General features: G+C 52.2%; 1 protein-coding gene across 7 annotated transcripts in view; it reads left to right on the top strand.

Annotated features, from left to right (window-relative positions):
* The window catches only part of LOC125950169 (A disintegrin and metalloproteinase with thrombospondin motifs 15), a 140,436-nt gene that overhangs the window by 7,720 nt on the left and 111,340 nt on the right, over positions 1-21,376 (top strand). The window lies entirely within an intron of this gene.

Consider the following 21,376-nt stretch of genomic DNA (forward strand, 5'->3'; position numbering starts at 1 on the left):
AAATCTAAAATGACTTATTCACTATTTCGTTTCGTTCTTCGTCCGTTTTTTATCTGCCTTTTCCGCTACCGCGTAAACGTGGCGCAACGTCCATTCCCTGTTTATGTCACCATAACCCACCGGAACACCATAAAAACACACACACACACACGCGCGGTTGGTGCACGCTCCATAAAACGATCCCCAGCCGCAGGATCTTCTGATTCGTGTTGTTGCGTCTTGCATTTGCACATCAATATTGCCGAGTTCAACATCCTGGTGTGCGCGGTCCCCCCCGTGTGGTCGTGTGTGTCCTTGCGTCCAGCTTGCGACAGTTCCGCCATTCCCGGCGCATTTTCCGCCGTCATTCATAAATCATGCGAAATGCGTGTTCCAGTAGGCAGTAAAACCTCCGCAATTACACGCTCGATTTGTCACTTGGTGTGAATGCGCCTACTATGCCATCGTGTCGAGATGGCGTCGAGTGCAGTTCCTCTACCACTAGTGGAACCCTCCCTCCCTCAGCAGATGTGGTCTGCAAATGCCGAATCGTCAAGTCGATCCGTGAAGTTGGCACCAGATGGTGTTGGTGGTGGAATATCGCCCTGGTGTTTGCCGTGGCGCACATCCTGACACGCGGTTGCTCGTCCTGTCATAAGTTGTGCTCGAATGTTTCATAAGCATTTATCTCAATTGCAACGCCCCCTCCCCCAACAACGACGAAGCCCACTCAATTGTGTTTGGTGCGCATCTGCCTTCTTGGTGTGCCATTAAGAGCTCCGGGGCACTCTTGAGCTTCTCCGGGCTTCGGCTCATCAAGAGGTAATTACAACGCAAAATGCGCGCATTTTGCACCCTCTCGAGCGCGATATAGGTGGACTTCGAGTGTAGCCCGTTCGGATGCGATGCTTTTCCCTCGATCATCTTCTGCAACTGAAGACTGCAACTCTGGGAGACATCTGGCCTCCTCGGTAGGTCCGTCTCCGTACTGTCTATCACGGCTTCTTCTTCCGAGGACGCTCACTTGTGCTGGTATCGAGCCCCTCCCCCCCTTTTGACCAAGGACCGGGAGTGAGACAATCATTAATATCAATTTAAAATCCATTTTGAACGCTTTTCAATTTTTCCCCATCCTCGTCCTCGTCGGCCATCGCGCATCGTGTGTAGGACGCAAGGCGATGACGAATGGCGGCGAATCCCGCTCTGCCCGTGGGATGCACTTTATTTGATTTCGATCCATCAATGGTGTGTTCGAGGCGCTGGTCCCCACCCCAACACTCGGTACAGATGTGAGGGAGTGGATTTGCCTTTCTCTTAATCCTGTTGCTCCACTTTCCTTCGAGGGGGGCCGTCTTTCGATCACGGCCAATTAATTGCTTTGTCGCGCGCCTTGTTTGTGTTTTGTTGTTGTTTTGTTTTCGCGACGACCTTCGTCAGATCGGGATCGTTGATGGATTTATGATCTCTGTCCGTTGCCTTTCGAATGCACCACCGCGCCATTACTCATCCCAAATATGATGCTGCTGCTGCTGCTGCTGCAGGCTTTGTCTCTTCTGGCGCATTGACAACTTCCAAGTATCACTAATTGCTGGCAAACAGTTATTAAACAATTGCCTCCCAGGGTGAAACTCCCAGGGGGTTTTTATGGCTCTGTGGCCGGTGGAAGGGATTGCCTCGTAATTAGTGAAGCAGTTCTTCCTGTCTCCAATTCAATTCGCCGACGTCTGGTAGGTTCTTCGTGGTGTGCGTCGTGGCCTTCCAAAAATGCTATAAAATGGGCTCGCGGTGCTCGCTTGGGAACGGTTTCAATTAAAGGTTCGCAGCGTTTGGTCGCTCGACAACTCGCCGTTGACACTTCCGGTGTCTGCGGTGATCCTGCGAGATGCGATCGATTGAATCGATTGACGCGCTCGATAGAGATGTTCTCAGCAGTCAGCAGCAGCAGTCAGCAGCAGCACATCATGGGAATCAAAACAGATGAAGATCATAAATTCATTAAACTCTCGGCCAAGCCTGCCAGCACAGCACGGATGGGGTTCCTGTGGTTTGGGCGATCGTTCTCGATCGTACGCGGGGCGATAGTGCGGGCTTCCTGGTGGCGTCCAACAGCGTGGCGTACCTTAACGACGTACGGCGTCGTCTTTATCGCTCCTTTTCGGTCCGGATCAGGCCAGCCTATAAGCATATTCCGTAACCAAAATATCGAGATCGTCTGCGTCCGCGATCGTGTTGCGTCGCGTGGACCGGCTGCTCGGTACGACGTCTGCCCTCAAAACTCTGCTCTTCGTCTGTTTATCCGCGCCTCTGCGCCGTTCTCGGTTCTGTTCTGTTTACTGTGGCGCTGACGCTCGGTTGGTTTGGTTACGCTTTTCGACCGATTCGTTCTTCCTCGTTGTCGCGTTCGCGGCCAGGCACCAACAACTGCATCGCGCTGGAGGAAGGCACCAACGAATTCGTGGTGGTGGTGGTGGTGCCCGTGGAGAAAACGGTGCGTTTGTAATCGATCCGCGTCCATCGGGGGTACAGCTGCTGCTGCTGCTGCTGCTGCTGCTGCTGCTGCTGCTGCTGCTGCTGCTGCTGGAACCAAAACCATATCCAAACGCGGGGACTCGCGACATCCGGAGTCCACAGCCCTGGAACATATACGGGTACTGGCTCCTCCTTCTCTCCCTCTCTCACTCTCTCACTCTCTCTTACCCTCGCAGGTCACGCCGTTGCCGTTGTTCGGAACGGAACGGAGAACTAGTTCAAACTGTTTTCAACAACAACAAAAAAGGAACCACCCGCTGCATACAACCCGGCCTACCCTACCCTACCCTACCCGACCCTTCCTACCCCGCCGGACCTACTTTCGGTGGCATCAATTAGGTGGCCGGGTGTAGCCACGCACGTTTTACAGGCCAGGCCTGGCCAGGCCAACTTGAGCCGCCCTGAACCTGCCAACCGGGTTTGACCACCACTGGTCCACCACTCTGGCCTGGCACGGTGGTGGTCTCTTGCTGGGCGGCGGCCGCGGCGGCGGAGGCGACGATATGGTGACCATAGAAAACGCGAGAAATAATAAAAATGAAAACAATAAAAGAAACATGATAACATCCCCGCGGGTACGGCGGGGCCGGGCCAGGCCGGGAAAAACATAGCCTTCCGCCTTTCGCCTTCGCGGCCGCGATCGCAGACCTGCAATAAATAGGAACACGGCCCAAACGCAGGTCCCGCAACGCAACGGAAGGCGCTGTAGTTTTGGTTTTCTGATTTTTTTACAACATGCCATGCAGCAGCTGAATCCACCGTTGTATCTCTCTCTTTGTCGCACTCTCTCGCTCTCTCTCTCTCTCTCTCTGTGGTGTGGACGCGTCCCAGAAACGGTCCATCCACTAACGGGAGCTTTCCAAAGGCGGGGAGTTGTGTCCGTTGTTTCATGTTTGCCTCAAATTCAACATCCCACGACGACGACGACGACGACGACGACGACGACGATGATGCGACGAAAGCTCATTCGCGTCGACCTACAACCTGACTGTAGGGGGGAAGGGAGGTCGCGAGGTGGTTGGCTGATAAGCATAAAATGCAGCACATCATGGGCAGTGCCGTAGAGCCGCAGATCGAACCTATTTGTAATAGGGTCGTCGTAGTTTGCAGGACCTCAGCGCAGATCCTACGCCCCGCGGGTTCCGGGGTAGCATAAAATATGCCACAAACAAAAAACGGGACCAAAGCGCGGAGCCGGAGCCATTTGTAAATCGTCGAATAATGGATGGCGACGATTAGCGATCGCCTGGAAGGAGAAGGTCTTCCAGGGCAGAGTCTAGAGCATTCGTGCGATCTCCTGGGAGCGCATTTTGCCTCCAGATCTCCAGAAGACAAGCGACCGGATCGTGAACGGTGTGCTGTCGACGTTGTATGCAAATTGAGTGAAGCTTCGACCACCACCAGCACCACCACCAGCACCAGCCTCCCCTGTGTCTCTGTTTTGCTCTCAGCCGAAACTATTTATCCAGCTGTTTCCAGCTTCAGCTGTAGAGAGATAGAAGTAGAGAGAGGGAGAGAGAGAGAGAGTGAGAGAGCAGGAGCTTGTGCCATGACTGCTGTCGCAATGCTGCTGCTCCACCAGATGAAAGACTCCGGAGAAACCGGGGGAAGGGGGAAGGGGAGTGCCATGACCGCGACGACGGTACACACTACGATACAAGATATCGCGATACGGAACGCGGAACACCACGCGCTCCACGAACGCCACGAGACTCTGGCAGCACTCCGAAAAAAGCGGACAACAAAACAACAACCCCTTGTAAAGGAGGAAGGAGGGAGGGAGGGCGGGGGGTTGTAAAAGCTGGCGATGATGATGTACCCTCCCGATGATAAGCGCCACGGGACGGGATGACGTGGGAGCGAGCAGCAGAAGAGGCGCAAAGGGAGTTGCCAGGAAGCAACGGTGCAATTCTTCATCTTTTTTTTTATTCTCTCCACCCCCTCCGGGACCTCGGGCCAATTGCCCGCGATATGCTTTCCTCACGCACGCAGCAGTGGGTCATTGCCACCTTCGCCGTGCGTGACTGAACTGGCTATTAATATCCCACGTTCCCCGGACGACGGCAGCAGGGGTGTACTGCCAGTAGTAGTAGTAGTGCCTCTAAGTCATTGGTGGGACCACATCTTACGTCAGTGTGCTGGTGGTTCAAGTTCAAGCTTCTTGGATAATCCAGGTTGGTGAAGAGTGGAGAGAAAGAGCCAAGATACGCGATAAAAATCGATTGATGGATTGATGACTCCAATTTCTAATGCTCCTCTCAATGAGCTATCTGAATTCGACTCCGAGACGATCTGCTACAGATCAACGAGTATTGGAGCGATTTCTTTTTAGAATTCAGGTAGAAGGCGAATCCAAAAGGACTTGTCTGGAATGCAAGATGAGTATCTTTGCGTATGGTTTGGACAAATTTGGTGATTTTGGATCATTAGTTACTTGGCGCGTCCCATAATGTCAACCAAACCTTGTGTGCCTATGTATCTGTGTGTATCGAACTCCTCAGAACCTCAACCAGTTCTAGGCCCTCCCCCCTTGTCTACATCCCCTACAACCTCCCAATGATGTCCTATAAATCAATATTAATGGCGTCGCTCGCGCGGTCTGTTGTTGTGTTTTTTTTTGCAAGCACCACAATCCCGCACCCCAAAACACAGCATAGAGGCCCCAATGGGCTTGACGCCAAGTTTTGCCAACGTTCCTTTTTTTTGTTTTCGGCAACCGGAGACGGCGCCGTTGTTGCGCGTTGCTTCTCGCCGCAGCTGGTGGCGCGTTCGTAGAAAGTCGGAATACCCGGTAAATCATCCGGACACATTAGCTCTCGGATGCGGATGTGTGTGTGCGAGCTAATCTGATTGCATCGTGATTTATCTTTCGCGGTGGACCTCATCTGCACCGACCTTCTACCAGTTGAGGAGCTCTCGTCGAAGGAGCTTTTTCTTTAGGGGTGAAAAAGGAATACGTCGTATTTTCGTTCGCTTAGCGTCCAAACCGTAAATCAGTCTCGCGCGTGTAGCACGAACTTTGGGTTCCTGGGAGGACTTGCGAGGAGCACCTGGTCTGATGTTCCTGGCGAAAATGGGGTATGCGAATTGTTGTGGGATGTCGCCGCTTCCGCGAGGGATGTTGAAATATGAAGTCGCTTGACGCTTGGCGCACCCCAGAGAGAGAGAGAGAGATAGATAGATAGTAAAACGATCAGTGAGCGATATGAACACGCATTCCATTCCTCTCTCCGCCGCCGCGCCACACACCGTTCGACCGGCCAACCAACCGACCGACCCGACCGACCGAGATTGGGTAACCTAATTTTGTTAATGGACGCTGGTGGCGGTGTCGGCATATAGCGGGAAACCACAAAGGACAACAGCCGACAGTCAAAGAAGATTCCACGAATTCCGCACGAACGTCCTACGGGAATCAAAAGGCTTGGCCCTCTTGACGGGACAGCATTCAAAATTGCTACTACTACTACTACTACTACTACTTGCGTGGTGATGGATATTCTCCGGTGGGAGCATCAACTTCAAGAAACGCTTCCTCGCCGGAATCGAGTACTTTCGGTTCGGTGTTTACACTTCCGTCTTCCCCTCCCCCTCCAGGGCCGCGACTGCCCGCGATGACCTTCGGCTTCGGATGTTCCGCGTGCTAGAGAAGTTGCGCCATTGCGCCTCTCGCCATCCGTCTCGTCCCGTCGGTCCCAAAAATGCTGATGCTGATTCACAAACTCGCGCGAGAGAGAGGGCGACCGCGCCTAGTAGTAGTGGGAAGGTTCTCGCGTCCGTTATATCGCGTCACCGTCCTCTCCACTTCACACTCCTACCATACACGCACGCACGCACGCACGCGGCACCCGGGTACGGGGTGCGGCACATTCATAAATCAATTTGTTGGAAGATCAAGAGCTCCGAGCGAGCAAAAGATAGCAGAGAGTTCCCCCAGAGTACCAGAGTTGTGCGTTTGTGCGTTTTGCCTCCGATTCTTGGGGTTTTTCGGGGGTATGCCAACTCTTGCATGACCATGACAGCATCAGAGCCATCGGACACCACCACCGGACCGGCATGCCGGACCGGACCGGGCTGGACCCCGCGAGAAGTGGTGCAAAAGTTGCGAATGACCTTTCGAGCGGCCACCAGGGGTAGACTGAGTCACACACATCGTCCAGCATAAGTTGGAGCTGGTGGCATTGGAAGTATCGAATTTCACGGAAGTCTCCTCTCCGGCGCGCGGCGTGATGATGGCTAAATGGTGGATACTGGATACTGGCGGCTTACCAGTATCGGTGCTCTTCCCGGAACCTCCGGAGGGGGGGCGCCTTCCCACCCCCGGATTGATATGCCGATCGCAGCATCCCACGGCCCTCGATGATCTCGAATGTCGGCAGCAGGAGGAGCAGCATACAAAAAGTTGTCGTCGAAACCAACCAAGGAGACAATGTAGCAGCACACACCGAGTGCACCTATACCAGCAGCAGAAGGGAGGTTTGAAATTCGAGACAACGGCGCGCCATGGACTTGGATCGACGACATGGGCGAAGGCGAAGGTTGACTAACTAGAGAGGCGGTGGTCAACACGCGGTCTCCAAGGAGGAGGAAGAGGAGGAGAAGAGTGGATAGTAGTGACTGGTTGTGTGGTTGCCGGTACCGTGGTTGCCGAAGCGACCTGTCAATATCTGCCATTCACCATTTCCAACCACAGGCCAACGGGGCCGCGGCCAGTGACACCGAGACGAGTTGCTGCTGCTGCTGCTGCTGTAGCTGCCGAGTTTACTGAACGCTCCCGGGATGAATGGGCCATGAATGGGGTGCATGAATGGTGGCGCAAGGAGCCGGAAGAAGACCGCTGCATCATGTCTGCTGTGTGTCTGGGTGCACGGAATGGGTTTGACTGCTGCAGCATATCATCGCCCACGGTACGGGACGATGTCGGTGGATCCCGTGGTCCGGTGATCGGGATGTCAAGATATGGGCGCGACTCCCTGCCCTGTCGAGAACCTATTAGTAAGTTCCCAGCAAGTGGATCCAAGTGGTGTGTGGGTCCTTTGTGGGTATAGTTCGTCGCACCTTTAAGCCGTTGAGGAATGTTTAACGCCTCGTAGGCCCAGACCCACAAAAGGGCGCCAGCCAGAGTTCATCAGAGGGGTTCAGCGTGGACCGTTATGAGCTTAGGCACCCGCTCCCGCCCTCTCTTTCACTGCCCCATTCAGTTGTGATTGTGTCTCTCCGCGACGGGGTGAGGATTTTCTAAAATTATCATCCGCGAGCATGATTTATGGACGACATATTTACAGCAACATCCGTCACCTTCTTCGACACTACTCCTCGGTGGTAATGGTGGTGTTGGTGGTGGTGCCAGCGATGACGCGCTGATGCTGGTTAGCTTTCTCCTCCTGCAGAGCGCGAGATAAGCGAGACTGATAGAACTGACGGTCTTCGTCGAGTCACAGGCCACCGGTGGCACACGCTGTGTTACACCAGAGTTTATGACCGTACTACCGGACACCTCATTCGATGCTGAGGATGCTGCCTCTGCTGTCCCGGGCCCGGGGTCGGGCCCAGAAAACCGCTTCTAGAAATCCGACTTGTGGTGTGACAATGTTGGAGTTCGTGTGTCTGGAGGTAACAGCACTTTATACACCTAGGGCGTGTTTGTTTGGTTTCTTTTTAGGTTTGTGCCGTTTTTTTTTGCCCCTCTGTTCTGTTGTGTTCCAGCTGCTTTGCTCAGAATAAGCATCATAAAACGATCGCGTCATGCGCTTTATCTCCCAGGAGGATCCTATTCCAGCTACCAGCTACTACCATCTCATCATCATCAACATCATCACCATCAGCTCATAGTCACCAGGCTGGTACTCTCTGCATCAGTTCTGCAATTGGCGCTGCGGTATATACCATGTCCAAGTCTCTCCGAGGAAGCAAGAGAGAGAGAAGGAATAAGTGAACGTTATCGCCTCCTCCTGATGATGCCGGTCGCGGTTGAGCTAGGCTCGTGATCATGGCCCATCTCACGCTCGCCATTTATGACGCACCAGCTCGACCGCGCCGTGGTTTGGTCATATGTTTCGCACTGGATGTCACCAACCAACCAACCAACCAACCAACCGGCTGCTGCAACTGCTACCATGAGGGGACCATGTCAGGGCCAAGCATGAAAGGGCGAAAATGAAAAAGGAAAAAAAACTCCATCCAGAGAGCGACGACGAGGAACGAGAAGAGGAAAACGAAGAAGTGATGGTAATGGAAAGCGATTGCATAAGCGATTGCTGCTGCGGTCGCTGCCGCCGTCGCCGCCGCCGCCCCAAAATACAAAACCGGTGGCGCGATCACTGGTGGCCACGATGACGACGATTATCATGGCGCGGCCATAGAGGGGACACAGCGAGGAAGGTATGCTAATCAGGTGGTCGTTCCCCGCCTTCGGTCGTGCCCTCGAGATGTCCGGCGAGCCTGCCCTGGTGACCGAGGCTCCCGGTCCGGACAACGGGAACATACAACTCCTTTCAGTGCAGTTCGTGCTACCACGATACCACCACGAGAGGCAAGAAGCACGACCGACGATGTCAGGAAGTCACGTGAGCATAACCACCAGCATCAACCCGGGGCAACAGGTGTGCCACATCGAACTCCCAGGGTGTGGCTGTCACCGAGACCGAGAGACAGACAGAGAGCTAGAGATAGAGAGAGAGAGAGAGAGAGAGAGAGAGAGAGAGAGAGAGAGAGAGAAAGAGCGAGAGAGGTCACCTCTCCTCGGTCTCAGTTTTGCAAATTCGGTTATCGGTGAGGGGCTTGCACGATCACACGGCGCGGCGGTGCGGTTGACCCTCCTCGTTGCAAGCTCGAGCACCACCATAGGCCATGACATAGCATAGTCGGTTGGTCCTACACCGGCCTACACCACCGCACTCGCTCGCTCGCTCTCGCTGCTTCATTAACGCGATTTGCGCACTGTCGCGACCGCAATGTTTACTTTTACGTTTGCTCCGGGACCGCGGGACGGGACACAGCACTGGCCGTCGTGGGTTATCTCCGAGGAAATGAAATGACAACGCGCAAACGCGTATCTGTGGCTCTGAGTCGATGGTCGTACCGCGCCGTACGATCGTTATAAGACGCAGACACTATTGGGGCACGACGAAATCGTCGCCGTTGATGTCGCCGTTCGCCGTGATCCGGATTGCGGGATCGGTAGTCGGTCGGTCGGTCGAGGGATGTAGCTAATTTTATGGATCGTGATCTCGATGCCGAACAAACTGCCATCATCATCATCATCATCATCATCGTCGTCATCGCAGGGGCTTGTGATTGTGGAACGCGGTTAATGTGGCTTAATTTTTACGACCAATTCAAGGCGATTGATCCCCCGGGTCCCGGTCCCGGTGCCGGTTCCGCGGTTGTGATTATCAAGTTGTCCCTGGGTGTCTGGGGTGTCTTCAGTGTGTTTGGATCAACACCTCCATTCTCTCAAGAGTGTCTCCGTGTGTCGCTGCGGACGCGCGTATGATTTAATGGCATCATTTCAATTAATGATAATCAATGAGCGCGTGTGTGTGTGCATAGCGTGAGTCCGATGCCGATAAGCTTTCACCCGGCCGGTGCTTCCAGCAGGCGGCGAGGCTCTCCTGTGTGATGGACAAGGGCCGTGGACTACTTGCATCGGACTACTTGATAGTAAATTGTGGACCGTTCAAGTGGCTATCATCGCGCTAGGGGAAGGGTTCCACGCGTGACGTGTGCGGCCTTCGGAGTGACACGAAGGGCAAAGGCGCCTGATAAGCCCCCCCCCCCCGTTTCCCGCCACGGGGGTGGGTCATTCCGACCTTCGACGGAATCGCATCACGACCGCTCTCTTCCGGTTTTCGCCAGGAAACTGGGGTCTGATGTAAGGGGGAAAATAGGGAAATTGTGCAAGGAGGGAGTGCGAATCACTTTCCTCTCCGTTCCACTGATAGCTCTATTTACTCACGACGGCTCCAAAACACACACACACACACATTCGTGCATGACGCGCATTAGCGGGGCGAAAGCTTTTAACCGTTTTTCGCCAGTTTTTCGCGTCAATTAGGGGGTGGAGGTCTTGGTGTGGTGACGGTGCCGAACCTCCATCGTGCACACCAGATACTCTGACATCACGGAGACGGAAGTGACCGAGCGAGCGAGCGAGCGAGCAGTAGCAACAGCAGCAATTGGAAGAAGAAACGCGCGAAGACGCAACGCAACGTCTTCTCCACCAGCGGTCTCCGATCGGGTTTTGTGCCAAAAATAATGTTCGACGGCAGCAAAAAGACTGAAGCGACGGACGGCGAAGAGGAAGAAACCCGGCCGGCAAACAACCGGCCGTTTGGTCGAAAAGTAAAGCAAAACGAAACGGTACTAACCGATGCTCGGTGTTTGCTCCCCCTCCCACCCCTTGGTAGGATCGATCGGATGGCACGGACGCTGGAAAGAGTTGCTTGACCCCTTGCCGCTAGGAGCGTCGGAAGGTGTGGCTCGCTCTGATAGGGGTAGGGGGGCAGGGGCAAGTAATATAATTTAATTTTAGCTACATTAAAGCATTAAACCGCGCGTCACTGCGGTACGGCGGCCGGATGAGGCCAGTCACACCACTAGGCCGGGTTGCTCGGTGTAAACGTAATCAGACGCTAGATTCGCGTGGATTTTTTTTGGACATTGGCCTTGGCGGTCTGCGGTGCGTGGCGTGTGCTTGTTGTGTTAGGGGCATATGGTGCACGGGGAGTAACGTGTGAAAAAGGGGTGAGAGTGTCTTTTGTTTTTCGGGGGCGAGGGGAACAAGAACAACTATTGATCTTTCGTCTGATTTTAGAACGACGAGGAGTCGCGTTTAGACGATGGATGGTGTCGTGCAGACATATGGGCCGGCGGGTGAAGTTTGACCCATTTTCCGGTTTAATGTGGATCAGTTCCGGTTTCTCGGGGTAATGCCCGCATGTGTTTTGCCAATTTAATGGTTTCGTTTGGATTTTTTTTTATATTCATTTTCCTTTTTGGGCGTCCATCTGGCGAGTCTTACGAAATTTTCTTACTATGCTTTCAACCCCTCTGGTTATAGCTTTTGTTGAATAGAATCATTTCCTTTGAATAGTTGACTTATCGCTATTGTCACATTTTACGCTTATTCCTTTAGTTGAATTTCCTTTTATACACTATGTTACGACTTTTGTTTTTGTTGATTTATTTATTTTAGCTTGTTTTAGTTTATTTTTTCCGCATAGATTTGCAATTAATGTATCAGTACAGTAAGTCTTTTGAAAATACCGTTTATTTTTCTTTTTCGCGAAATTAATAGAATGCGTTACGTTTATTAGCCAGTTCTTTGCCATTCTGTTAATTTATCCTGAACCAATTGTTTGTATATAGTTTATATCTTCATCAATTAATTTCATTCAATTATTGCGAATTGTTAAATGTCTATTCTAAAAATTTCAGATAGATTTATTATTTTTCAAATATCCAATACTTTTTAATACCTGACAATTCAGATTACATCAGTAAAATCAATCTGTTCAAATGTTAGCTGCCAGATTGTCTGCTTAGAGTCCGGCCCGTGAGTTTCCGGATCCTCTGCACGAACTTGGTGCTTCGTTTCGACTCCGGCACTTCTTCTTGGCACTGGAAGGTGGCGATCTTGAACTTGACGCTGAATAGGGTGGAGCAGCAGCAGCAGCAGCAGCAACAGCAGTAGCCCGTCTGCCCCCCCCCCCCCCACGCGAGGGGTTGTGGGACTGTAAGGCCAGCCTGTTTGCAGTCAAACGTTTGCAATTCAAATTGCCAAATACGTGATTTTATTCGTCACTGTCGCCGCTCACGTAACGCACCATTCGCTGATGCGAGGATGATGATGGCACTGGTCCGGACGCAACACACCACACGCTCTTGACCATCGGTGGAGCGCTTCTGTGCCGCAGCAGCGCCGCGGTCTGTAGTCGTCGAGGTGACGAACACCGCACCGTGCACTAGCACCGCGTGCGCGAACCGGCGTACGATATTTGATTTTCCGTTAGTTGGCCGCTAAGCACACACGCACAGCACGGTACAACACAAACATACACACACACACACCCGCATCGCTTACCTGTCAAACCGGCTGCTCGCGACTCGATGATATTTCGAAAAAAAGCATGGAAGCATCATCTTCCCCACCATCGTCCACTCCACTCGCCATGATCCGCCATGATCATCAGCATCATCATCCTCCATGATGCCCGATCTGGTGACCGATGGCTCACCGTTTGTTCGTGTTCGTGGCTGAGTCCAACACCTGAAAGCTTTGGCAAGCATTTGGCATTGACCGTGACACCGCTCGCCTCGCTCGACGATCGATCGATCGATTGTTGAACCTGCCTCGGAACGAACGGTCGGCCGATGGATGCCGTTAGTTGCTTGCTGGACATTTTGCTTCGGTTTTACGTGACTTTCTTGGTCCCGTCGCGATCGCGATCGCGGGCAACCGAAAGGTTCGCGGTCGATTCCGGCAACGCGTGTCCTTATCGTACCGTCTACGTGTGTGTGTGCCTTGGCGGCGCATGGTCTTTCATGCACAAAAATCGACTGCAACCAGCCACGGGAGACAGACCCGCATGTAGGCTTGCTATTGATGATAAGCGCTTTTGAGAAAGCCGCCTCAAGCAGCCGCCCGCGAAATGCATGGCATTTGCATAGAATGGGTCGAACGTGTCCGCGGGGTTTTACCCGTGTTTTGCTTCGTGTCTTTCGGGGAGCGATCGCCCCCTTACCTTTTGGGGTTTGAAGAAATTATTAATTCCGTTCTTTCACCGTCTATGGTGGGCTTTTCGGATGCAGCTCTCGAGGCCGCTTTGTGCACTCCGCGCTGCCGGAGGTTTTTTTTTCGCGTTTTTTTTTTTGCCCCGCCAATGTCTAAACACTGTAGCGTAGCGTGGTGACAGTTGGCGGGCTTAGTTTAAATTATGTCTTTATTCTTTGTCACCACAACAGCAACATCTCGTAAGCCAGTATGCATTTCAAACAAACCAGCCGGTGTGAGTGATTACATTCAATTATTAATGCTAATCCCATGTGTGAGGTGATGCATAATATTCGCCATGTTTCAAATGATTATTCTCGTGCGGCTGTCAAAATACATTAGAAAACACGTTTCCTTTGTTCTCTCGCAGAGCATATCTTTTTCTGCGCCGTCGAAATCCTGCTGTTCGTCGGCGATTTGGTCGATAATTACGATGCGCCCGATGATCGATCATCTGTTGCTGGTTGCTCCAACGTCGCCATCGCCGCCAAAGGCAGGAACTCAGTCGGATTCCCAAAAGCGTCCATTCAAGCTGCTAACAAAAGCGGCCAGCGGCGGAATTGGCGCGGAAATAAAAACAAAACTCCCCCAAATCTCTCTGTTCTTGGAAGGTGGAAAAGGGGGGGGGGAAGGAGGAAGGGGAGCAGGGGATCTTGTTCTTCGGTGTTGCGCCATGCAGACGCAGTCGCGCCGCACCCGGTGGTGCTCCCAAACCGAATCGAATGCGATGCTAAATGTCAAACGGCAAAAGATGATTAATGCTTCACGGATGAGCAGAGGGATGTGCCGCTGTGGAAGCAGGAGGAAGAGGAGGAGGAGGAGGAGAAGGCGGAGCAGCAACTTGCGGCCTTGTGTGCAAGCAAACAATTCATTCTTCCTCCTCTGCCGCGAATCAGAACGTAGAACAATGCCGATGTTAACATTGACAGCGGCAGTCTGCGGCTCGTGTTTTTGTGTTTCAAATTTCCAATAGTCGATCGATGTGGGACTTCGATTTGATGCAGTTAGTGTTAGGAGGTGGGGGTGCACTGCAGACGAAGCGGTACGTCGTCGGGCATATTGATTGGTGATGGTCGGTTTGATTTGATTTTAGAAGAAAATGAATCAGATTCCAATTTGTTCGATTTCATTCAATTACGTCCATTCGCGTTTACGTGGGAACAAACTTCCATCTTGAATCATCTGCAGCGATGTTTACTCTCATCGCATAAAGAACGATGCCAATGGATCTTCGCTTGCTACCTTGAACCCCGAACAGTGGCTCCTTCTTTCTTCTTGTCCCCTCCATAGCAGGAGTTTTGTGTCATGGATATTGTCCCTTGGATTGGCTGCATCAGCATGATTGCGGTAGCAAGAAATGCGTTCTCCGAACACCACCCCCATTCCTGTCAACGAACGCCACGCGTTTGACGGTTTTGTCACTCAAGCCATTAACTGTATGGTTCTGTTTGTTTTAGTGTTCGCCTGTGCCAGCTCACGCCCGGATGGCAGATCAATAATAGACGTTCGGGCACGGTGTTCGTAGAAGGGAATAGCGCGAGCACGATGCGGTGCTGTGCACAAGGACGCGTCAGCCCTTCTTCGATGAACCTCGATGATGAGTAAAGTGGTAATGGATCTGGTAAACATGGTCGTCCACCCTGTAAATGTCGCACTTGGCATGACGTTGGCGTTGCGCGCTCAGTAAACCCTACACGCCAGACACTTTGTTTTGAACCATGGAAATTGATGAACACAGGATACAATGGACACGGGGTTGATGCTTTATTTTCCAAAGAAAGCGATGAGCTGAACGCGGCGAACAAAGCGGCGTCTCCGCTCCACTGAAAGATGGAAAGCGTCAGCTTGATTGGCAACACCTTAAGCTGGAATTATAATGATGCCGAGTCGATTTAGATAGCGCGAAAATTAAAGCCTATTAACGATGGCACCGCAGCAGCTCAGTCGGTTCGTGGCCCGTTGTGGTACCGTTGAGAGCAGCCTTTTTTTTTTGGAAATAATAGCTTCATATTTCACGGTCGCGATAATATGCTTAGCTTTATTAGCATAGAAATAGATTGAATTTTGACCGGTGGCTTTTGGGGCAGTAAACTATCGACCTTCTGCTGCCGTCCATGATTAATATTCACCGAAAATCAACTCTCGTCCCCTGTTTAGGTCTCGTCGCTTCCGAATGGTTTATGATCTACCGAGAGAATGAATGCTGTCGTGAATGTTGTGCTTTATGAGAGAATGAATCCGCTGCGAATTTCGCTTTATCGGATAGGATGTTATAAATGTATTGTGGACGCACTCCTCTCTCGCCAACTAGCCGCATGAATTTACATCCTAAAAGCATTCTAATTAAGCGAATTCGAAAAATTTCGTAAATTAACATACAATTCCATTCCATGGATTCTCGATGGCTGTATGATGGGAATTCTGTTCCCTCTCGTTCCATGTAACCGGATTGTGGACGTCTTGTTTGTAACAAGTTTAATGCTGCCGAGGGCCTGTGTCGCATACTGGAAACATATGGTCTCCATAAACGCAACGACTGTGCGTGCTCTTCCTGTTATCGTCACACGAAATCACACGCGCGACGCACACTGACCTCATTTCGCGTTACGAACCCATCGGTCGTTCGGCCCATAAATGTCAACAAAACCCAAAACTACAACCATCGCCACCACCCACCTCCACCCAACTAAGCGATAATGATGCTCGATCGGCGGATGCTAAGGGTGCTCGCATACTAAGCAACGCACTGCCTGGGGGGTCGTTCTAATTGAAAGCATGCTTCGAGCACGCTTCGGGAGCATTCACGCAAAAAGCAGGAACTAATCCACCATAATCCATGGCGGCAAACGGACACACACACACACACACATGGCAACGCGCAGGCATCATAACCGAAAGGGAAGGGGATTTATGAAGACATCCCTCTCCCCCTTCCCCCTCTCAAACCAATCGACCAATTAGTCTTCTGGCGGTGGCGTGTTATGGTTATATCGTGAACATCTCAGCTGCTTGCCTCTCGCGTTGTCCCGGAGATTCGGGATAAACAAACCGGGATGGGAAATGGGTGATGATAAAGCCTCGAATTCACCTCCCCTAGTAGAGTCGGTCGGTCGTAAGTCGGTTACATCTGTGCCGGCATGACCTAGATCCCGCTATAGGGCTTCTCGCTTTGTGCGCTCTGTGTGTGTGTGTGAGTGCGCGCGATTGAAAACCGCAGTCATCGGGAATCGAACATTCATCATCTTATACCGCGCTGTCAAAAGATCACTTTCACTAGTTGGCGTGATGATGAAATACGATCGCGAGGAGGAGCAGCCCTTTCGTGAGCCATCATGCGCCTCCATTCGAACGGAATGGAACGAAATGTACAGCAGGCGAACGGGGCATTCCGGACCGCAAAAGGTCCGTCGTCGATGTCGTCGAACAAGAAGTCCTCGTCAGCCCGAACCGGGGCGCGAGCCTTTTATGGGAGAGAAAGAGAAAGAGAGAGAATGGGACAGCGAGCCGTCCGACAATTCGATCCGACATCGACAACGCCATCGCCGAAACGGGCATGTTCTGCCAGCATCAATATTGTTGCTCCGACGCGTCGATCGGTCCATTGTGACCGCACATCGCTTGGCATGTATTACAAGAATCGATCATGACATAAATATTGACAATCCAATTGTCTACCGAGTGCCCGCGTGCCTGTGTGCGTGTGTGTGCCTTTTAACGCACCGTGTGTATCGACATGTGTCGATCAAAAGTGTGTTGCAGCTCTCCTTGAAGGTTAACTGCTGCTGCTACAGCTTCTTATGCGTTACCCCCGGGGTGTGTTCTGCTTCACGCGATCGGGGACCGGACTATTCGCTGCTGCTGTCAGATCAGGAGCCCTCGGACGCGCGGAGCCTTTTGTTTACTTTCCGCGTCCGTGATGGATAGGAGGGGGATGATGGGTTACAGCAACGATCGCAAGGACTCAGTCTGCTGCTCCTAGACGGGAGGATGAACGATCGAGGACGAACTGATGATCGGTTTTGATAGGGAAAGAAACAAATGGTGATCACTTCATCACCGCTTTGCACCGATGCCATTGCTGAGCGTGCACTTCAATGGGAAGGGGAAGGGGGGGGGGGAGAGCGAAGGACGAGCCGGTACGGCCGGCCACCCCGATCCCTCGATCGCTCTATCCCTTTCATCTCAAGATTGACATTTGCGTTGATGGATTTTGCTGCAATTGCTGCGTCGACCACCATCACAACAACAACAGCCACGCACGCGGTGCACGGCGAACGGAATCCGATGACAGGGCACAATTTATAACACTAAAAACCAAAAAACGGTTGCTTCATTGCAGCACCACCCTCCATTAATGACTTTCGCCTTCACGTGTTCGCCGTGAACGTGGCGGTGGCGGCGGCGAATCTCTCCCTCGGTTTGCCCTCGGTTGCAGCATAACCACCAGGTCCAGTGTGCACGGGTTCCGAGCTTTTGTTAGGGTGCAGGTGTTGAGCCTTGGGTCCTGGCCATACCCTGTCCCCCTTTTTTTTTCTCCTCCCGAGAGGTTGATTTGAGTCCTGTGCTTATGCTTCGGGGTTGGCCGCTTACCGCAGCACACACTCCCGCTGGTGACATTCAGAGCCACGCATTTACACGCATGTTTTCATATTTTCGTCCTCCGGTTTGAGGCTCCTCCTGCTGCACTAGGGTTCGCCGCGTTACGCCATCGCCATCGCTCACGCGTTTCGGTTGGCGCATAAAATATGCGCATGCATTATTATTGACTTTTTGGTGATTGCTGCGCATAAGTGGAGCAGCACCGAAGAGTGTTTTGCGCCTCGTCTTGTCGCGAAGCTGCTGCTTTTCTGGATTCGGTTTTTTTTTGCACCGAGAATGAGAATTCGTCACAAGGAGAGTATGATTAATGGGCACAACCGTTCCATCCTCGGTTTGAAGGCCAACCGTACTCTGTGCTGCTGTTGCTGCTGCTGCTGCCCATCGTCGTCGCTTCATTTCACCTTCGATCGAACGGGTGAGAAATGTCGCTGTAAGCGGAAAAAGGCGAATTGAGCGCCGGTCGGCGCCGCCGATACCTTGATTAATGCACTTTCCTGTCATCGTCCTCGTCCTGCCACCTCGTCCCGGGGGGAAGGGAGACTCCTTGTTGTGATGATTACCTCTTACCTTCTTATTTTCCCCCCCCCCCCCCCCTACTTTTTCCTTGTGCCGTTAAATCAAAGCCAAGGCGCGAACCAAGCGAGGCGCTCTCGGGGTTTGAGGGGTCTTGGAATGGATGTGTTTACCAAGGCCACCCCGATCGGCGAGCCCGAACCCAGTGTCCCATTTCTCGCACCAACGTTTCCTGTCGTGCCAACAATCGTTATGCAATGCATCTCACGCGCAATCACCGGCCTCTCCAACCGGCGACAAAAGTTAATGCACCTTTGGGGTCTGCCGTCGGATAATTTATCGGGTTTCTCCGTTTCTCCCTTTGCTTGGCAAAATTATGATGTGTCGCGAAACCGGAGGAGGGAGGAGGAGCGCCTTCGCCAAAGGTGTGAAAGATGAAACCAAATCTCGCGTGGACCGTGGCTGAATTTTACGGTCAGGATCCTTGGCTATGCGGTTCGAATACGATCCTCAAGGACTGTCCCTCTCGAGACCTTGAGGGAGCCGCGAGAGTGTCCTTAAGCTATTAAGTCCGATGATTTATAGCTTTGCTTTCAGTAAATTCTTTTTCCGTTCCGAGGCCGATGAGCCCGAGATCTAGAAGAGCGGAGGATCATTACCGCATTGGCATCCATTATCGCAATTGAACAATAAAATTGATGGATGTACGCGAAGAAACCATAAATTCTGCTTAAGGTGCTTCCAAAGATTTATTTCAATTGATTAAAAATTGAAATTCATGTGACATTTGAACCGAGAGGTCGTGCGGCTTTAAAGGGGGGTGGGGGGGGGGGGGGGGTGGAAGCCCGGAATTCGGAGCCCACGATCCAAAAAGGCGCGATCGTCCTCTCTCTCCGGGACTCGTTCGGCTTCAATAAAGCTCCTTCACCAGCAGCAGCAGCGCACCAAGAACAATCACTCATGATTATTGATTATCGGTCCATTGTTACCCGACGATCGGGTCCGCGAGCCTCCAAAAGGCCGTTGCGCAACGCCACACTGGGTGCGCTCGTTTTTTTTTTTTTGCCTTTTTTGAGGCTAAAATATCATCAAACAAATCATCACCTTCCGCCGGCCAACGCATCCTGTCCAAAAGACACCCTTTTTGCACCCTCTCTCTCTTCCTCTCTCACTTTTGGGTGGGGGCTTATGGAACGTCTCAATCCATTAAAGATGAAATAATCTGCATTTTGGGCTGAAGGTTTTCGTCGTTTTATTTCTCTCTCTGTCGTTTTTTTTTTACTTGCATAAATCCCCCGATATCGTTTTGCGAAAAGTTTTACTGAGAAACGCGGATGGTGCCCATAAATAAGTATTGGAGGCTCGGTTGGGGATCTCGCCTCGAGGGATCGAAGATGTCTCCGAGCGAAAAAAGCATCTTCGCTGACATTTCTTTCGTGTGCATCCGCACCAAGGGTAATGGCCAATCGGACGGCGAGGATCGCCTTCGTGTGATGAGAATGTAATACCGATAAATATCGCCATTGTCAGGGGGAGGTGGTGCGGTGCGGGCCTCCCACAGCGCGCCGGTGAGGTGCTTTACACTGAGAGTCAAGCGGTAAGGGAGAGGAAAAAAGGGGAGGATGTCGTGGAGCAGCGAAATGCACTCTCAATTGCGATTCACTGAACAATGGTTTAATGACAAAGATCGCGCGTCTCATCCCTTCCCGTTGTGGAGGGGGGAGGTGGCTGTCAGAGGGTTCATGCGGCGTCTGATGGCGTCTTAATGGCATCCAATGGCTTCGCCTCGACAGACTCCCAGTGAAGGGAAGGCGGAGTGCACGGAGAAAAGCGATTCTAAAGTGACAGAATACGCTGGAAGGAAGTGATCGTGTGCTGCAGCATCATGCTCATCGAGGGGATCGCTCCCCTGCTGATGCACTTCGCTGGTGCATCCCGATAGATATGCAGATGTTCGCCGCAAGGTTGCTGGCTCCTCCTTCACGGGAGGACGCCATGGCCATGAGATCGTACGATGGACTCTGCGGTGTGTCAACCACCATCGGATGCCCGGCTCGAAAGGCAAACAGAACGCCGACGCTTCCGCGAGAAAGTGGAAGCGCGACTGCAACTGGTGCGCGACAACACGAAAAACACATTTTTGTAAAGTCACTCCCAGTGTGTGCGTGCCTATGTGTGTGTGCGTGCCTATGTGTCTGTGCGTGCGTAAACAGCATGGCCACAGAGAGTGTGGTGGCGGCGTTGTCTTTCTCGGAGCTGAGGTTGATGGAGAAATATTAATATAGATGTTCTACACACGTCGAGTCCTCGGCTGCGATCGCTGACGGTGTTGTACCCGGTGAAGGCGTCCCACACAGTGTACGTCGTACCCTTTCCCGATAGGAATTGTGTCCCACGAGCGAGCGAGTGAGTGAGTAATAACCGTAATCTTCGCTGACAGCCTCGGTGGGTACGAGGTGAGCATCTGTCTGGCCTCTGTCTGGCCCGGGGTGGGTTTCAATTTTTGGTCTGCACCGTCGCCGTAGCTGCTGCCATGCCACTACAGGATGACTAGTCGATGACAGGCGCCAAAAAGGACGCGACTTAATTTATCGTAGGACACCACTGAGCCACGTCCAGTCTCAAAGTGATCGAAGCTGTCGAAGCGCAACATGATCATCATCATCATCATCATCATCATACTGGGCGGCGTGTTGTTGTTGTTGGGGAAGCAATTTACGGCCAGCCGCTCGCGACCCGCTCCGGTTCAGCTTTTATTTGCTCAACGGTTTATCCAATATTGCGAAACACCGCGATCACACCTTCTTGATGTTCGAGCTGCTGCTGTCTTGATGACGTCGATGTTCGCGAGTTCGCGAGACAGCGACGCGTCAGGTAGAGGACGATCGTCGCTCTTTTAGATAGCCCGCTGACGGAGGCACTGTTCCGAAGCGATCTACTTCGAAAGTAATGGCCGTCCTTTTTTGGGAGAGAGAGAGACAC

Source organism: Anopheles darlingi, chromosome 2, assembly GCF_943734745.1.
Source record: "Anopheles darlingi chromosome 2, idAnoDarlMG_H_01, whole genome shotgun sequence".
Lineage (NCBI taxonomy): Eukaryota > Metazoa > Arthropoda > Insecta > Diptera > Culicidae > Anopheles > Anopheles darlingi.